Genomic DNA, 16,698 nt, shown 5'->3' with positions numbered 1-16,698 from the left:
TCCCGACTTGTTGAATGGGGTTGGTGAGAACTTTCCAATCTCTTCTTTGGATTTCAAGTCGAATCTCCGGATACTCATTCTTCTTGAGCTTGAAAGGAACCTCAAGGATCACTTTCTTCTTGGCCATAACTTGATAGAAGTGGTCTTGATGGACCTTTGAGATGAATCTCTCCATCTCCCATGACTCAGAGGTGGAAGCAATTGCCTTCCCTTTCCTCTTTCTAGAGGTTTCTCTGGTCTTAGGTGCCATAAATGGTTATGGAAAAACAAAAAGCTATGCTTTTACCATACCAAACTTAAAATGTTTGCTCGTCCCTGAGCAAAAGAAGAAAGAAAGAAGTAGAAGAAGAAGAAAATGGAGGAGATGGAGGGTGAGGTATTTTCAGCCAAGGTGAGAAGTTAGGGTTGTGTTGTGTGAAAATGAAGAAGGAATGAGGGGTTTATATAGGAGGGAGGGAGGGTTAAGTTTCGGCCATTAGGGTTGGGTTTGAGAGGGAAAATATTTTGAATTTGAAGGTAGGTGGGATTTATGGGGAAGAGAAGATGGATGTGAGTAGTGAGGGGGTGATGGGAAAGAGTGATTAAAGTGATTGGTGAAGGGTATTTGGGGAAGAGAGTTATGAAAAGGTATGAAGGGGAGAGAAGAAGTGGTGGGGATCCTGTGGGGTCCATAGATCCTGTGGGAATCCTATGGGATCCACAGATCCTGAGGTGTCAAGGATTTTTCATCCCTGCACCCTTTAGACGTGTAAAACGCCCTATACATGCAATCCTGGTGTTTAACACCAGACTGCTGCCTATTTCTGGCGTTAAACGCCACTTCAATGCTCTGTTCTGGCATTTAACGCTAGGTAGATGCTTGTTTCTGGCGTTAAACGCCAGCTTGGTGCCTGTTTCTGGCGTTAAACGCCAGACAGATGCTTATTTCTGGCGTTTAAACGCCAGACTGTTCTCCTCCAGGGTGTGCTATTTTTCATTCTATTTTTCATTCTGTTTTTGATTTTTCAGTAGTTTTTGTGACTTCACATGATCATCAACCTAAAGAACACATAAAATAACAATGGAAAATAAATAAACATGATTAGATAACATTGGGTTGCCTCCCAACAAGCGCTTCTTTAATGTCAATAGCTTGACAGTGAGCTCTCATGAAGCCTCACAGATGTTCAGAACATTGTTGGAACCTTCTAACACCAAACTTAGAGTTTGGTTGTGGCCTCCCAACACCAAACTTAGAGTTTGACTGTGGGGGCTTTAGTTGACTCTGCAGTGAGAGAAGCTTTTCATGCTTCATCTCCATGGTTACAGAAGGAGATCCTTGAGTCTTAAACAGAAGGTTGTCCTCATTCAGTTGAAGGACCAACTCTCCTCTGTCCACATCAATCACAGCTCTTGCTGTGGTTAGGAAGGGTCTTCCAAGGATGATGGATTCATCCTCTTCCTTCCTAGTGTCTAGGATTATGAAATCAGCAGGGATGTAAAGGCCTTTAACCTTTACTAGCACGTCCTCTACTTGTCCATAAGCATGTTTTCTTGAGTTGTCTGCCATCTCTAATGAGATTCTAGTAGCTTGCACCTCAAAGATTCCCAGTTTCTCCATTACAGAGAGTGGCATGAGGTTTATCCCTGACCCAAGGTCACATAGAGCCTTCTCAAAGGTCATGGTGCCTATGGTACAAGGTATTAAGAACATTCCAGGATCCTGTTTCTTCTGAGGTAATGTCAGTTGATCCAGATCACTCAGTTTATTGATGAGAAAGGGAGGTTCATCTTCCCAAGTCTCATTACCAAATAATTTTGCATTCAGCTTCATGATTGCACCAAGGTACTTGGCAACTTGCTCTTCAGTAACATCTTCATTCTCTTCAGAAGAAGAATACTCATCAGAGCTCATGAATGGCATAAGGAGTTTCAAAGGAATCTCTATGGTCTCTAGATGAGCCTCAGATTCCTTTGGTTCCTCAGAAGGAAACTCCTTGTTGATCACTGGACGTCCCAAGAGGTCTTCCTCACTGGGATTCACGTCCTCTCCCTCCCTTGTAGGTTCGGCCATGATGGTTAAATCAATGGCCTTGCACTCTCTTTTTGGGTTCTCTTCTGTATTGCTTAGGAGAGTACTAGGAGGAGTTTCAGTGACTCTTTTACTCAGATGGCCCACTTGTGCCTCCAAATTTCTAATGGAGGGCCGTGTTTTATTCATAAAACTTACAGTGGCCTTAGATAGATCAGAGACTATATTTGCTAAGCTAGATGGATTCTGCTCAGAACTCTCTGTCTATTGCTGAGTGGATGATGGAAAAGGCTTGCTATTGCTAAACCTGTTTCTTCCACCATTATTAAAGCCTTGTTGAGGCTTTTGTTGATCCTTCCATGAGAAATTTGGATGATTTCTCCATGAGGGATTATAGGTGTTTCCATAGGGTTCACCCATGTAATTCACCTCTGCTATTGCAGGGTTCTCAGGATCATAAGCTTCTTCTTCAGAAGATGCCTCTTTAGTACTGTTGGATGATTCCTTCAATCCATTCAGACTCTGAGAGATCATATTGACTTGCTGAGTCAATATTTTGTTCTGAGCCAATATGGCATTCAGAGTATCAATTTTAAGAACTCCCTTCCTCATAGGCGTCCCATTATTCACAGGATTCATTTCAGAAGTGTACATGAACTGGTTATTTACAACCATGTCAATGAGTTCTTGAGCTTCTGCATGTGTTTTCTTTAGGTGAATGGATCCACCTGCAGAATGGTCCAGTGACATCTTTGATAGCTCAGACAGACCATCATAGAATATATCCAGGATGGTCCCTTCTGAAAGCATGTCAGAAGGACACTTTTTGGTCAGTTCCTTGTATCTCTCCCAAGCTTCATAGAGGGATTCACCTTCTTTCTGTTTGAAGGTTTGAACATCCACTCTAAGCTTACTAAGCTTTTGAGGAGGAAAGAACTTGGCTAAGAAAGCCGTGACCATCTTATCCCAAGAGTTCAGGCTATCCTTAGGTTGAGAGTCCAACCATATTCTAGCTCTGTCTCTTATAGTAAATGAGAAAAGCATAAGCCTGTAGACCTCGGGATCAACCCTATTGGTCTTAACAGTATCACAGATTTGCAAGAATTCAGTTAAGAACTGAAAAGGATCTTGATGCCAGGGCATTTTGGCCAGTTTCACTAACCTTTTCTTTATTGTTTTAGGGTAGTTTCATGCATTTTCTTAGGAAATAAGCAAGTTTTGGGTAGAATTTCACTTACATCTTGATTCAAGAAAACATTGTGCACTTTACATGATTTCATGAGAATTACGCAAGAATTGAATGACAAATTGGATGATGCATGTCTCATGATTTGGATTAGAACTTTGATGCACTCTATTGCTTGATTTCCGGATAAAGGAAGTAAGGAAGAACCACGTTAGCAGCCACGTTAGTCTAACTAACGTAACCACTAACGTGGAATGGGGGCTAGCTTGCAACGTTAATGAGAAAAGTAATCGCCAATAACGTCCTCGAAGCCATCATAGCCCACGTTAAGAGTCACGTTAACTAAGTTAACGTGAACTCTAACGTGGAAGAAGAAAATGAAGCCAACATTAGTGATACTCACCTTTGTCACTAACATTGGACCAAGCTCATATTGGCCACGTTAAGAGCCACGTTAACTCAGTTAACGTGGACACTAACGTGGGGAAGCAAAAGAATGGCCAACGTTAGTGACACTCACCTTTGTCACTAACGTTGGACTAAGCCACTTTGAGCCACGTTAGTTGCCACGTTAACTTAGTTAACGTGGAAGCTAACGTGGAGGGAGCAAGAATCGCCAACGTTAGTGATACTCACCTTTGTCACTAACGTTAGAATGAGCCACTATGAGCAATGTTAACTCCCACGTTAACTTAGTTAACGTGGAAGCAAACGTGGATGAAAGAATGTTGAGCCAACGTTAGTGACACTCACCTTTGTCACTAACGTTGGAGATGGCTATCTGATAAACCACTATTTTATGGTTTATCTTGTGCTCAATTGAGTGGTTTTTATCTACTCTTTACCCACTTATTCATACTATTGCATGGTTTTACATTTGCCTTCCTAATTATGTGCTTTAATTGAAAACATGTTTCTTTGGACTTATCTTTGCTAATATTAATCCTCTCTTGTTACCATTAGATGCCTTGATATGTGTGTTAAGTTCTTTCAGAGATTACAGGGCAGGAATGGCTCAGAGGATGGAAAGGAAGCATGCAAAAGTGGAAGGAATACAAGAAGTTGAAGGAATTGCAAAGCTGTCAGCCTGACCCTCTCGCACTCAAACGGCTGTAACTTTAGCTACAGAGGTCCAAACGACGCGGTTTCAATTTGCTCTAACACTAGTCTCTCCACAGGAGTTGACTAGGACTTGAGAATCAAGCTAATCAGTCCACTTAACCTTCCTTTGTTTAATAAAGCCTGATCAAGTGGGATTAAAATCCAATTCTCTTCATACCTGATAAGGATAACTAGGATAGGAATTCCAATTCTTATACCTTGCCAAGAGATTTTATTATTATTATTTTATTTTACTTGTCATATAACATATTCCCTCCTTACTTCCAAAACCCCAATTTACAAACTCATAACCAATAATAAGAATATACCTCCCTACAATTCCTTGAGAAGACGACCCGAGGTTTAAATACTCGGTTATCAATTTAAAAGGGGTTTGTTACTTGTGACAACCAAAAACGTTTGTATGAAAGGACTTTCGTTGGTTTAGAAGCTATACTTGCAACGAGGATTTATCTGCAAATTTCTAGACCACGCAAAAGTTTCTCTCATCAAAATGGCGTCGTTGCCGGGGAGTTGCAAACGTGTGCCTTATTATTGGTTATTGTAAATATTTTATTTTTTTTGCTTGTTTATTTGTTTTTATTTTTGCTTTTTCTTAAGTTAAGAGGTTATTGGTTTTTTATTTTAAAACTTTTATTTTATCTTATCTTATTTCAAAAATCAAATTTCAAAATTCAAATTTAAAAATTTTCAAAATTCAAATTTAAAAAAAATTTCAAATTTCAAATTTCAAAAATTCAAAATTCAAAAATTTAAAATTCAAAATTTCAAAATTTAATTTTCAAATTCAAAATTTAAATAACCTTTTAATTTAAATTTGTTTTTATTTTTGTTTTTAATTTTTATTTGCTGCTATGAACTCTCACCCCTTTGGCTATGAGTCTAGTTACAATTATGTTGCAGGAAGAAGAAATTACAATGAGAACAGGCATCAAGGTTGGAACAATCAAAGATGGGAGGAGCTACAAGGATTTGATCAACCCTCATGGCAACAACCACCTCCAATGGACTATCAACAACCACCACCGTATGCCTATAAACCCTCTCCTCAACACAGCTTTGAACCGCCATACTCACAAGCCACCTACAACCATTCACCTCCATATGACCCTAACCCGTATCCACCATATTAACCACCTTATGAGCCAAATGAACCATACACAGAACCACCACCTTTCCAACACAACTACTCTCATGAACCACTACCTCAATATTCACCATCTCCATATCATTATCAAGATGAACCACCTTCCTATTATGAACCCTCTCTCCCAACCAATGAATCCTCATGTCCATCCCAACCTCCAATAGATGATAGACTTCGTGTTATTCTTCAAAGGCAAGAAAGGATGAATAAGAGTGTGCAAAATTTCGTGGCCACCTTCGGCGAGTTAGTAAATATAATAGCTTCCCAATATCTGAGCACTCAAAGAACTCCCATGGCTACATGTGGAGAATCAAAAGAAGAGCAAAGCATGAAGGAGACACTAGAAACTTCGGTGGACAATGAGGAACATGGCTTTGTATTGGAACAAGTGGAGGAAGCCATAATAGTTGCAGAAGAAGAAGTGGCTGAAGACTTAGGAGATACAGAACCTCCATGGGAAAGTCCAGTCATAGAACCCCCTTCCAAGACGTTTGAAATTGATGCTGAGGAGGGTGTACAACCTCCAAGGCATATCACAGTTAAAGACTTGGAAGAGGTTGATCAAGAGATGGAGATTCAAGAAGAAGAAGCACAACCTCCCATGCCCTTGGAAAGCAATGAAGAGGAGATTGAATTGGAAGAAAGCTACCAAGAGGAAGAGGTTGAAATTGAAGAAGCTTGTAAAGAGGTGGTAATTATCTGACACTTGTTACCCCAGGAGCCTAAGAATCTGTTTGAAGCTTCTTAAGGGCTTTACGTGCCTTGTTTGGGATCCCGGAGGATATTGGAATCACAAACATTGGTGGAGATTCCTGGATGAGTTCAAGCATAAGCCACCATAACAGGAAGCTCATCAAATGTCCAACTTAAGGACTTTAACTAAAAGTGCTAGGTGGGAGACAACCCACCATGGTATGATCGTTCTTTTTTCATTTTTATTTAGTTTTATTAGTTTTCGAGTTCTATTTTATTTTATTGAACCTGGAGTTTCGCATAACACTCATATTAGCATTGCATTCTGCATTATAAAAAAAAAAATTTCACGCGACGCGACCGCCTCAGTAACGCGTCCGCGTCGCAAGGAGATGGGAGCAATAATAAACGAACAGAAAGTTACGCAGGAACATGGCTGGAGGCGTGCCAATGGCACAAATCGTCCCACATGACCGCGTCGCTAACGCGACCGCATCATATGGGAATCATGGCCTCCCACGCGACCGCGTGCCCCACGCGGCCGCGTGACCAGGATTTCGACGTCAAAGTGGTGCACGACCGAAAGTTATGCAAAAGTGGTGCTGGATTGGTGCTGAACGCATAATCCTTCCCACGTGGCCACGTGACCCACGCGACCACGTCATATCCTTCTAAAGCCCACTCACGCGATCGCATGCCCCACGCGATCGCGTCACTTAAAATTTGGCAATAATATCATTTTGAACAGAGAGTTGTGCGAGTGTGAGGTTACCCTCGCGCCATTAGCCTAAAACGTGTCACGCGACCGCGTGACCGACGCGACCACGTCATTCAGTTTAAGCGCAAGTCGCGCGACCGCGTGCCTCACGCGACCGCGTCGCTTGCGCCGCACAGCTTATCTAAATTAGCCAAAAATATCTTATCTTTTCTTCCCCAAATCCTAATTTCTTTCTTCTTCTCTCTTCTTTCTTCTTTCTTTCTCTCCTTCTTCCCCTCTACTCTTCTATCCCTTTAATTTAATGCATTTATTTATTCTTTCCAATTCTTTTTTATGCATTTTTATGTTGGTGTTGGAGTTTTATTTGGATAAGTGCCTTAATTTATTTGAGCAGGTGGCTATTCTGAGGAGAGATTTGACAATTGACATTTATTCATGGCTCTCATATACATTTGGTTTACATTATTTTCATCCCTATTTTAACTTGCACACCCAGTGTTTGTGAAAAAGCTTTTATGGCATTTTAAATCTTATTTTATTTTACTCTTTCACTTGCATGCCTCTTTTTCACAACACTTGTGCTCCACATGTATTTGGGATTATCATTCACAATTGTCATCATTACACATGCTCTTTAATTTAGCACATTTATTACTTGATGCTTGAGTTATGCTTCTCATGCCTATTATTTGCATATTTTTATCCTCTTGCATCTTATTATTTTGAATTGCCCCTTTTTGATCTTTATTGTTGTCTTTCCTACATGTTGTAGCTACCATGTAGTTGGACTATCATCTTTCCTTTGGCATTCCTTATCACTTGGAATTTCCTCCCTTCCAGTCTTAGTTTTCTATATTTTACACTCTTCCTTTTTTCTTCTTCCTTAGGCATGGGTACCAAGAAAAAAAAAGAGAAGGCCACTGACAAGACACCAGCAAGGGAAGGAACCAAGAGATCTCCAACTAAGGCACCTCCATCTACAAGCGTCAGTTGGAGCAACCCGTCCACCTGCACATCTCAGCATGCACCGAGGACGGTGCAATCTTTAAGTGTGGGGAGGTCGATACCGATCTCCATGGGTTAGTTACTCCTCTATCTCAACACCAATGATTTATTTTCCTTATTCATTGTTGCATTTGCATGTTTGATTGCATATTTGTTTAATTTTTTGCATATTTTACCACTTGGTTGAAGTAATATTTTCTTTTTCAAGAAAATTTTTAGAGAATTTCACTAATTTGAATAAAATTTAATGTTACACTTGTTTGAAGAGATATTATACTGGAACATGGTTTAGAACTCGAACACACAAAACCTGTGAGATTTTTGAGCCTATTTGAATTGGTTACATTTTATCAACCAAAATTCTGTTTTAGTGTGTATTTTTCTCTCTAAAATTGTGATCTTTGTCTTGCTTAATTCTATATTTCCATTGTTTGATGTATACATGCACTTATATGATTGAGGCATTTGTTTCACTGAGCTTACATACCCATATGGTCTTACCTTTCATTATCCTTTGCAAACCAATTTGAGCCTATTTTACCCCTTTGTTCTTTACTTTAGCACATCATTAACTCTAAGCGGAAAATAATATTGTCCTTAATTTGAATCCTTGGTTAGCTTAGACTAGTGAGAGTGCTCATGAATTAAGTGTGGGGAAAAGTGGGTTTGGAAATATTTGGTTTAAGAATTGGGTGTTATATATCTTTATGAAAATGTGAAAGAAATGTTTTTGACATGTTCATGCATTCAATAATTTAATCATATGCATTGAGAAAAACAAAAGAAACTATATATATATATATATATATATAAGAAAAAAGAAGAAAAAAGAGAAAAAGAAAAGAAAAAGAGCAATTAAGCAAAAAGGGGACAAAATGCCCCAAAGTAAGTGAAAGCAATGCATATGTACTGTACTTGAAATTAGAATGCATGAATAATGTGGAAAACATGGTTGATGGATAGTTAGATTTTTGTATTGTGATTACATGGATTGTCTAAAGTTAGGTGGAAAGTTTAAGTTAATTAAGGATTTAGATTTTAGTCCACTTGGCCAAATACAATCCTACCTTGACCCTAACCCCATTACAACCCTTAAAAGACCTCTTGATATGTGTATCTGTGCATTAAATTTATGTTGATTGTTAGATGAAGAGCAAGCCTTAGAAAGCAAGGTTAGTAGAGGATTGAGAGAATCGAACCTTAAACATATGAGTGATTAGAGTGTATACACTACCAGTGAGGGTTCGATGCTCGATTCTTTGTTCCCTGCTTTCATGAGCTATTTTCTTCTTGTAAGTCTATTTGTACTTCATTTTCTTGATTTGAATTAGTGAAATCCAGTTCATATTTATTCTTGGAGAATTTATTTACTTTTAAACTAAGTAAGTAAAAGCATTTAGCATGTAGTTGCATTCATAGGATGCATTTCATACATTTTATCATTCCTCTTCATTCTTTATAGCTTCTCTTGAGCTTAGCATGAGGACATGCTAATGTTTAAGTGTGGGGAGGTTGATAAACCACTATTTTATGGTTTATCTTGTGCTCAATTGAGTGGTTTTTATCTACTCTTTACCCACTTATTCATACTATTTGAATGGTTTTACATTTGCCTTCCTAATTATGTGCTTTAATTGAAAACATGTTTCTTTGGACTTATCTTTACTAATATTAATCCTCTCTTGTTACCATTAGATGCCTTGATATGTGTGTTAAGTGCTTTCAGAGATTACAGGGCAGGAATGGCTCAGAGGATGGAAAGGAAGCATGCAAAAGTGGAAGGAATACAAGAAGTTGAAGGAATTGCAAAGCTGTCAGCCTGACCCTCTCGCACTCAAACAGCTGTAACTTTAGCTACAGAGGTCCAAACGATGCGGTTCTAGTTGCGTTGGAAAGCTAACGTTCGGGGCTTCGATTTGATATATAATATGCCATAGTTTCCCTGACGCTAGGCGACGCATGCGGCCGCGTCGCAGTGACAAAAATCAGCTTATTTGAATTCGCAACCAGCGAATTCTGGGTTGTTTCTGACCCAGTTTGCGGCCCAGAAAACACAGATTAGAGGCTATAAAGTGGGGGAATGCATCCATTCATCCTCATGCTTTCATAATTCACTTCTCATGATTTAGATTTAGTTTGAGAGGGAGATTCTCTCCTCTCTCTTAGGATTTGGATTTAGGATTTCTCTTAGTTTTAGGAGTGGCTCTCAATCCCAGGTTCTTTATTTTTATTTATTTTTCCAATTTAATTTATGAACTCTTCCATGTTACATATAATTTTCTTAATTAATGTTAATTGAGGTATTTCAGATTTAAGATTGCTTTGCTCTGTTTAAGATTGCTTTTAATTTAATTTAGATATTTTTTTTCCCTTTTGGCTTTGGTCAAGTGATTGGTAGTACTTGAGTTATCAAACTCAGCAAGTGATTAAAATTGGCAGATTCTGCTTAAGCTAGGATTACTCTAACACTAGTCTCTCCACAGGAGTTGACTAGGACTTGAGAATCAAGCTAATCAGTCCACTTAACCTTCCTTTGTTTAATAAAGGCTGACTAAGTGGGATTAAAACTCAATTCTCTTCACACCTGATAAGGATAACTAGGATAGGAATTCTAATTCTTATACCTTGCCAAGAGATTTTATTATTATTATTTTATTTTACTTGTCATATAACATATTCCCTCTTTACTTCCAAACCCCCAATTTACAAACTCATAACCAATAATAAGAATATACCTCCCTGCAATTCCTTGAGAAGACGACCCGAGGTTTAAATACTCGGTTATCAATTTAAAAGGGGTTTGTTACTTGTGACAACCAAAAACATTTGTATGAAAGGACTTTTGTTGGTTTAGAAGCTATACTTGCAACGAGGATTTATCTGCAAATTTTTAGACCACGCAAAAGTTCCTCTCATCACTATCACCACAACGTTAGAAGCCACGTTAACCTAGTTAACGTGAACTCTAACGTGGGAAGTAGGGGCATTTTGAAATGTTAGTGACAAAGGTAAATGTCACTAACGTTTTCGAAGAATTGGCAAGCCTACGTTAAAAGTCACGTTAGCCACACTAACGTGAACTCTAACGTAGGGGGAAGGGAGGATTCTCAATGTTATTGGAAAAGGTAAGCCCCAATAACGTGTGCGAAGGACCAAGAGGCAACGTTAGTGGTTACGTTGGTGCCAGTAACGTTGAAGTTAACGTGGATCATCCTTGGGTTAGGAACGTTAGTAAAAAAGGTGACTGCCACTAACATTCTCGAACCCACACTTTCACTTAATGTTAACGCCACTAATGTCCTAAGCTAAAAATCCCTGCCTACTTCACACTTTCTTTCTACAAGTAAAGCTAAGCCCATTGAAGAAGATAACTGCTTCAAACTCAAGATCCAAAGGCCCATATCCAAGATTTGAAGAACCAACTAGAAGATCAAAAGAGTAGTATATATAGGGGTAGTTTTGAATCAAAAAGGGGGTTAGAAATTTGAGAACTACTCTCTGTATTTTACTTTGTCTGCAACTTTTAGTTTAATTCTCAGAATGTACTCTCCATCTATGCTTTTCATTCCCAAAGCTATGAACAACTAAACCCCTTTCATTGGGTTAGGGAGCTCTGTTGTAATTTGATGGATCAATATTAGTTTTCATTATTCTTCTTCTATCTTTTCTCTTGATTTTACTAGAAAGCTTTCAATCTTCATTCAATTGGGTAGTTATCTTGGAAAAGAAGCTATTCATACTTGGATCTCTTCGGAACTTTGGAAGAAGAATGAAGAGATCATGCTAGAAATGCTTTCTCATGTTGGACCAAATTGGGGTTTGGATGGATATAGTGACATATAATCCTACCAACACTTTAATTTGGAAATACATGTGGTATAATCAGTGACCATACTTCATCTCTTCTCATGAGCAATTGGCCAAGGAATTGGCTATTGATCAAGATTTGAGAGATTGAATTACCAAGAAATTAGAATTCGATCACTTAAGATTGCCAAGGAGATCAATGAATGCATTTATTGAGGAAGAGATGAAAATGAACTTGATCCGGAGAATGCAACATCTCCTAAGCCCAATGAATTCCCCATTTCTGATCTTACCCATTCTCTTTAAATTCTGTAATCTACTTTTATGAGCATCTTCCCCGTTCGCATTTAAGATTCTGCAATTTACTTTCCGCTATTTACATTCAGCTCTTTATTTCCAGCATTTACGTTTTCTGCTATTTACTTTACCGCTATTTAATTTTCTGCAAATCTCAAATCCAATTCTGCTTAGTTCAACTAGAACATTCCTCTAATTAAAGTTGCTTGACCAATCAATCCCTGTGGGATTCGACCTCACTCTATTGTGAGTTTTTACTTGACGACAATTCGGTATACTTGCCGAAGGAAAATTGTTGAGAGACAAGTTTCCGTGCATCAAGTTTATGGCGCTGTTGCCGGGGATTGATTTTGTATCAACAATGATTAAATTGGAGGATAACTAGATTGAGCATTTTTATTTTGTTTGATTTAAAATTCTGTTTGAGTAATTTACTTTCAGTTTTAGTTATTTTCTCCCCTTTCCCCTACTTTTTTTTAGTTGTTTACAATTCAGTCCACTAACCCACTAACTGTTTGATATATTGCATCACTCACACTAACAGCAATTCTAACAGAAATACTTTCTACATCTATTTCCTTGCTTGTGCCTTGTTGGTTGTATGACAGGGAGAAGAAGCGGGGCTTCAACTTCCTTTGATTCTGAACCTGAGAGGACCTTCTTTAGATTAAGGAGGGAAGCAAGAGGAAAACGAGTAGTTGGTGCAGAGGAAGAAGAGGAGTATTTTGAACCAAACATGGATGAAAATATAGAGAACCATCATGAAGAAGAGGCTCACAACCATGGCAGAGAAGGTCTAGCAAATCATGCTGGGCAGGAGAGAAGAGTTTTAGGCTCTTATATCAACCCAAACCCAAGAAACTGTGGGAGTAGCATTCAAAAGCCAACCATACATGCCAACAACTTTGAACTAAAGCCACAGCTCATCACCCTTGTTCAGAACAACTGTTCGTTCGGAGGAGGTGTCCAAGAAAACCCAAACCAATATTTAACCACCTTCCTGAGGATATGTGATACTGTGAAGTCTAACGGTGTTCATCCTGACACCTATAGACTACTCTTATTTCCCTTCTCACTCAAGGACAAGGCATTTAAATGGCTGGAGTCCTTCCCGAAGAAGAGCTTAACAACCTGGAAAGATGTGGTGAACAAATTCTTGGCAAGATTCTATCCTCCTCAAAGAATCAACAGGTTGAGAGCTGAGGTTCAAACTTTCAGGCAACAAGATGGTGAGACTCTCTACGAAGCATGGGAGAGGTTTAAGGACCTGACAAGAAGGTGTCCACCAGATATGTTCAATGAATGGGTGTAGCTACACATTTTCTATGAATGCCTCTCCTATGAATCAAAGAAGGCAGTAGACCACTCATCCGGGAGATCTCTGAACAAAAAGAAGACCGTTGAGGAGGCCATAGATGTCATTGAGACTGTAGCAGAGAATGACTACTTTTATGCTTCTGAAAGAGGCAACACTAGAGGAGTGATGGAGCTAAACAATGTGGATGCATTGCTGGCCCAAAACAAGCTTATTACCAAGCAGCTGGCTGACCTCACCAAGAAGATGGAGAGGAACCAAGTAGCAGCAATCACCACCTCATCAACAACCCAAGAGGGGGTGAACGCAGAGGCAGAAGGTGAGCATGAACAAGCCAACTATATTGGAAACTCACCCAGGCAGACCCATGATCCATACTCCAAGACCTACAACCCTGGTTGGAGGAATCACCCAAACTTTGGGTGGGGAAATCAACAAGATCAAGGCCAAGATCAGAGACGTCACAACCCCAACAACCATGCAGCTCACCAACATTCCACACAGAGATCATACCAACACCACCCTAACAAAACCTCTCCACATCCATACCAAAAGCAAAATAACCCTTCTCATCCATCCAATCCCAACCCACCATTATCTGATGACAGACTCTCAAGGATTGAGACTCTGCTTGAAGGCATATGCAAAGAGATTCAAGATAACAAGGTGTTCAAAGAAGAGGTACGAGCCAATATCAAGAATCAGGAAGACACCATCAAGAGGCTGGAATTTCAAGTGGGATACCTCTCCGAGCAGATTCCCAAACCTATAGAGAGCTTCCCAAGTAACACAGAGAAAAACCCGAGAGGTGAAGCAAAGAAAGTAAGATGGGAAGATTGCAAGATGGTCACTATAAGTGATAAGGAGACTGAGGACGAACCGAACAAACCATTAGAACAACCTGAAGATACATCAGCAAAGAAACAGGAAGAGGAGCACCAAGCACCCAAAATATCACAGAAGGAACTGATAAGACTCTATGCACCTTTTTCCCAATTACTCAGTGGTGGTGTAGAGAAGAGAATATACTCAAGGTTTCTTGACATATTTGCATCTCTCCATGTAAACATACCATTCATCAAGGCCCTCCAACAAATTTCCTCATACATTAAGTACATGAAGGAGCTGCTGACTAGAAAAAGCTCACTCAAGGGAGGACAAACCATAGTGATGAATAAGGAGTGCAGTGCTCTCATTCAACCAGAGCTGCCTACAAAAAGGAAGGACCCAGGGAGTTTTCACATCCCCTGTGCCATAGGAGAAACAATGTTTAATAAAGGACTCTGCGATTTAGGAGCAAGCATCAACTTAATGCCTTTATCCCTTATGGAGAGGCTGCAAATCAATGAGCTGATGCCCACAGACGTAGTCATCAGGCTGGTGGACAAAACTCAAAAACAAGCAATTGGAGTGGTTGAAAACGTGCTGGTGAAGGTTGGAAAATACTTCCTGCCCACAGACTTTGTCATATTGGACATGGAAGAGAGTCACCTCCACCCAATCATATTGGGAAGACCATTCCTAGCTACAGCCAGAGCACTTATAGATGTGGAGCGAGGGGAGCTAGTTTTGAGGATCCATGATGAACAACTCACTTTCAATGTTTTCAAGCCCTCACAAGAAACAGATCAAGAGAACAAAGAACCAAGGAAAGATCACAGTGAGATACTGAAGGAAGAAAAAAGCACTGAAGCACAACCACCACATCTGGGAATCCCCTTGGTTGATGAACAAGGTGTTCAGAAGCTGACACAGCTCAAGGAAAATCAGGAGGAACCTAAATCACCAGGGTTATATGAGACCAGCAACAAAGTCTCCTTGGAAGAGGAGGTCACAAAGAGCAAGGCAACATCAAAAGGAACAAAGAATAAGGCACCTAGGAGGTGGAGGAACAAGAAGATCCCTACAGAGGACTTTTCTCCAGGGGATAAAGTGATCTCAGCTTAATTCCCTGCCATTCCCCCCGATCTTCCCACCATCCCATCTCAGCTACCTAAAGTTTTTACCATCAACAGAGTTCTCTCCTTAGAATATGTGGAGATCCTTGATGAAGCCAATGGAGATAGATTTACTGCAAGGGGGGAGGACTTGAAGCACTACCAACCACCCTGACAAAGGAAAAACGTCAAGCTAGTGACGCTAAAAGAGCACTTCATGGGAGGTAACCCATGTTTTATATGATTTTAGAATAGTGAATAATGCAAGAGTTCATGAAATCAAAATCAAACTTTGACATGCACTTAAATGTATCCTTGTATGCAGCACATAGTGAAGAACAAGTTTGGTATTCAAGGCATACTAAGAGAACATAAATGTAACCCATATTATGTCACTCTTAAGGCCTTGAACAAATCCTTTACACCACATGACACCAAACTAAGTTTGGTGTCACCAATGTTGCATACATGAAGATTCAGTTAGTCAGTTGGTTTGTACTCATGAATAAGCAAAATTTTTTATTTTTTTTTTGCCGTCACTATCCACACATTTAATAATCACACTTTTGTTATTATGTAGAAAAAATTGATGGGACAATTGAAAGGAGAAGTCTCGGCCACTTCATGAAGGGGGAGTACACACTTGTCTTCAAGGGGATTGCATTGGGAATTGTTGCCATGCAACATTGGAAAAAGAATAAGCTTGGAAACTGAACCAGCACCATCCTCAGACTGTGTATGAAAGCCAAAGTAGTCTTCGAGGACAGCAATCCAGACTGGGTAAATCCTGGGAGGCTAATTACGCTTCAGCGTCTAACTTATACGACACCTGCTCAACAACAAAGAAGACCTCAAATAGGGAAGCGAAAGCCAAAAGAAGGACCTCACCAAGAAGAGTCTCATCAAGAAAAACACCAACAAAGAGAATATTATGACCCAACCAACATAAACCTGAATCACATTCATGAAGCCATTGAGGAGCTAGCAAGGAGTTATATGGAGGGACAAGAACAACAACTGCATATTCAAGCTCAAAGGATGGATCGTCAAGAAGAGCTCCTTTCTAATTGGATGAATCAACAAGGAGAATGGCAAAAACAGCAAATGGAACACTATTCCCAGCTTACTCAAGCCATAAATCAAGTGACTGAAAGACAAGAGCAATAAGACAAGCGCCTTCAAGAACTCAATCAATGATGGCTAGCTCAACCGAAGGCATTCAATGAGTTCAGTGTACTGAGTGAAGGATGGTAACTACATAGGGAGGAGTTCTACATAAACACTCAAGCCAAGTTGAACTATATGTCCAGTCATATGCATAATCTGCACTCTGCAATCCCTAGGTATGATGAAGTCCAAAAAGAGCTAACAGAACAAGAGGAAAGGAAGGTGAAACAGCAGAAGGAAACACTGAAGAAAAAGATGGAAGATGCTGGCTTCTGGAAGAAGTTGATTGGAAA

General features: G+C 39.6%; 1 non-coding gene across 1 annotated transcript; it reads left to right on the top strand.

The window, feature by feature from the left end:
* The first annotated feature begins 2,815 nt into the window (after positions 1-2,815).
* On the top strand, positions 2,816-2,923 carry LOC112787841 (small nucleolar RNA R71). Its single transcript, XR_003195230.1, has one exon. It is a non-coding gene; the product is annotated as a small nucleolar RNA R71 (small nucleolar RNA).
* Positions 2,924-16,698: the final 13,775 nt, after the last annotated feature.

The sequence above is a fragment of the Arachis hypogaea genome, chromosome 20, assembly GCF_003086295.3.
Source record: "Arachis hypogaea cultivar Tifrunner chromosome 20, arahy.Tifrunner.gnm2.J5K5, whole genome shotgun sequence".
In the NCBI taxonomy this organism is placed as follows: domain Eukaryota; kingdom Viridiplantae; phylum Streptophyta; class Magnoliopsida; order Fabales; family Fabaceae; genus Arachis; species Arachis hypogaea.
The sequence above is the reverse complement of the archived record's forward strand: the minus strand, read 5'-3'. Positions and strand labels throughout refer to the sequence as shown.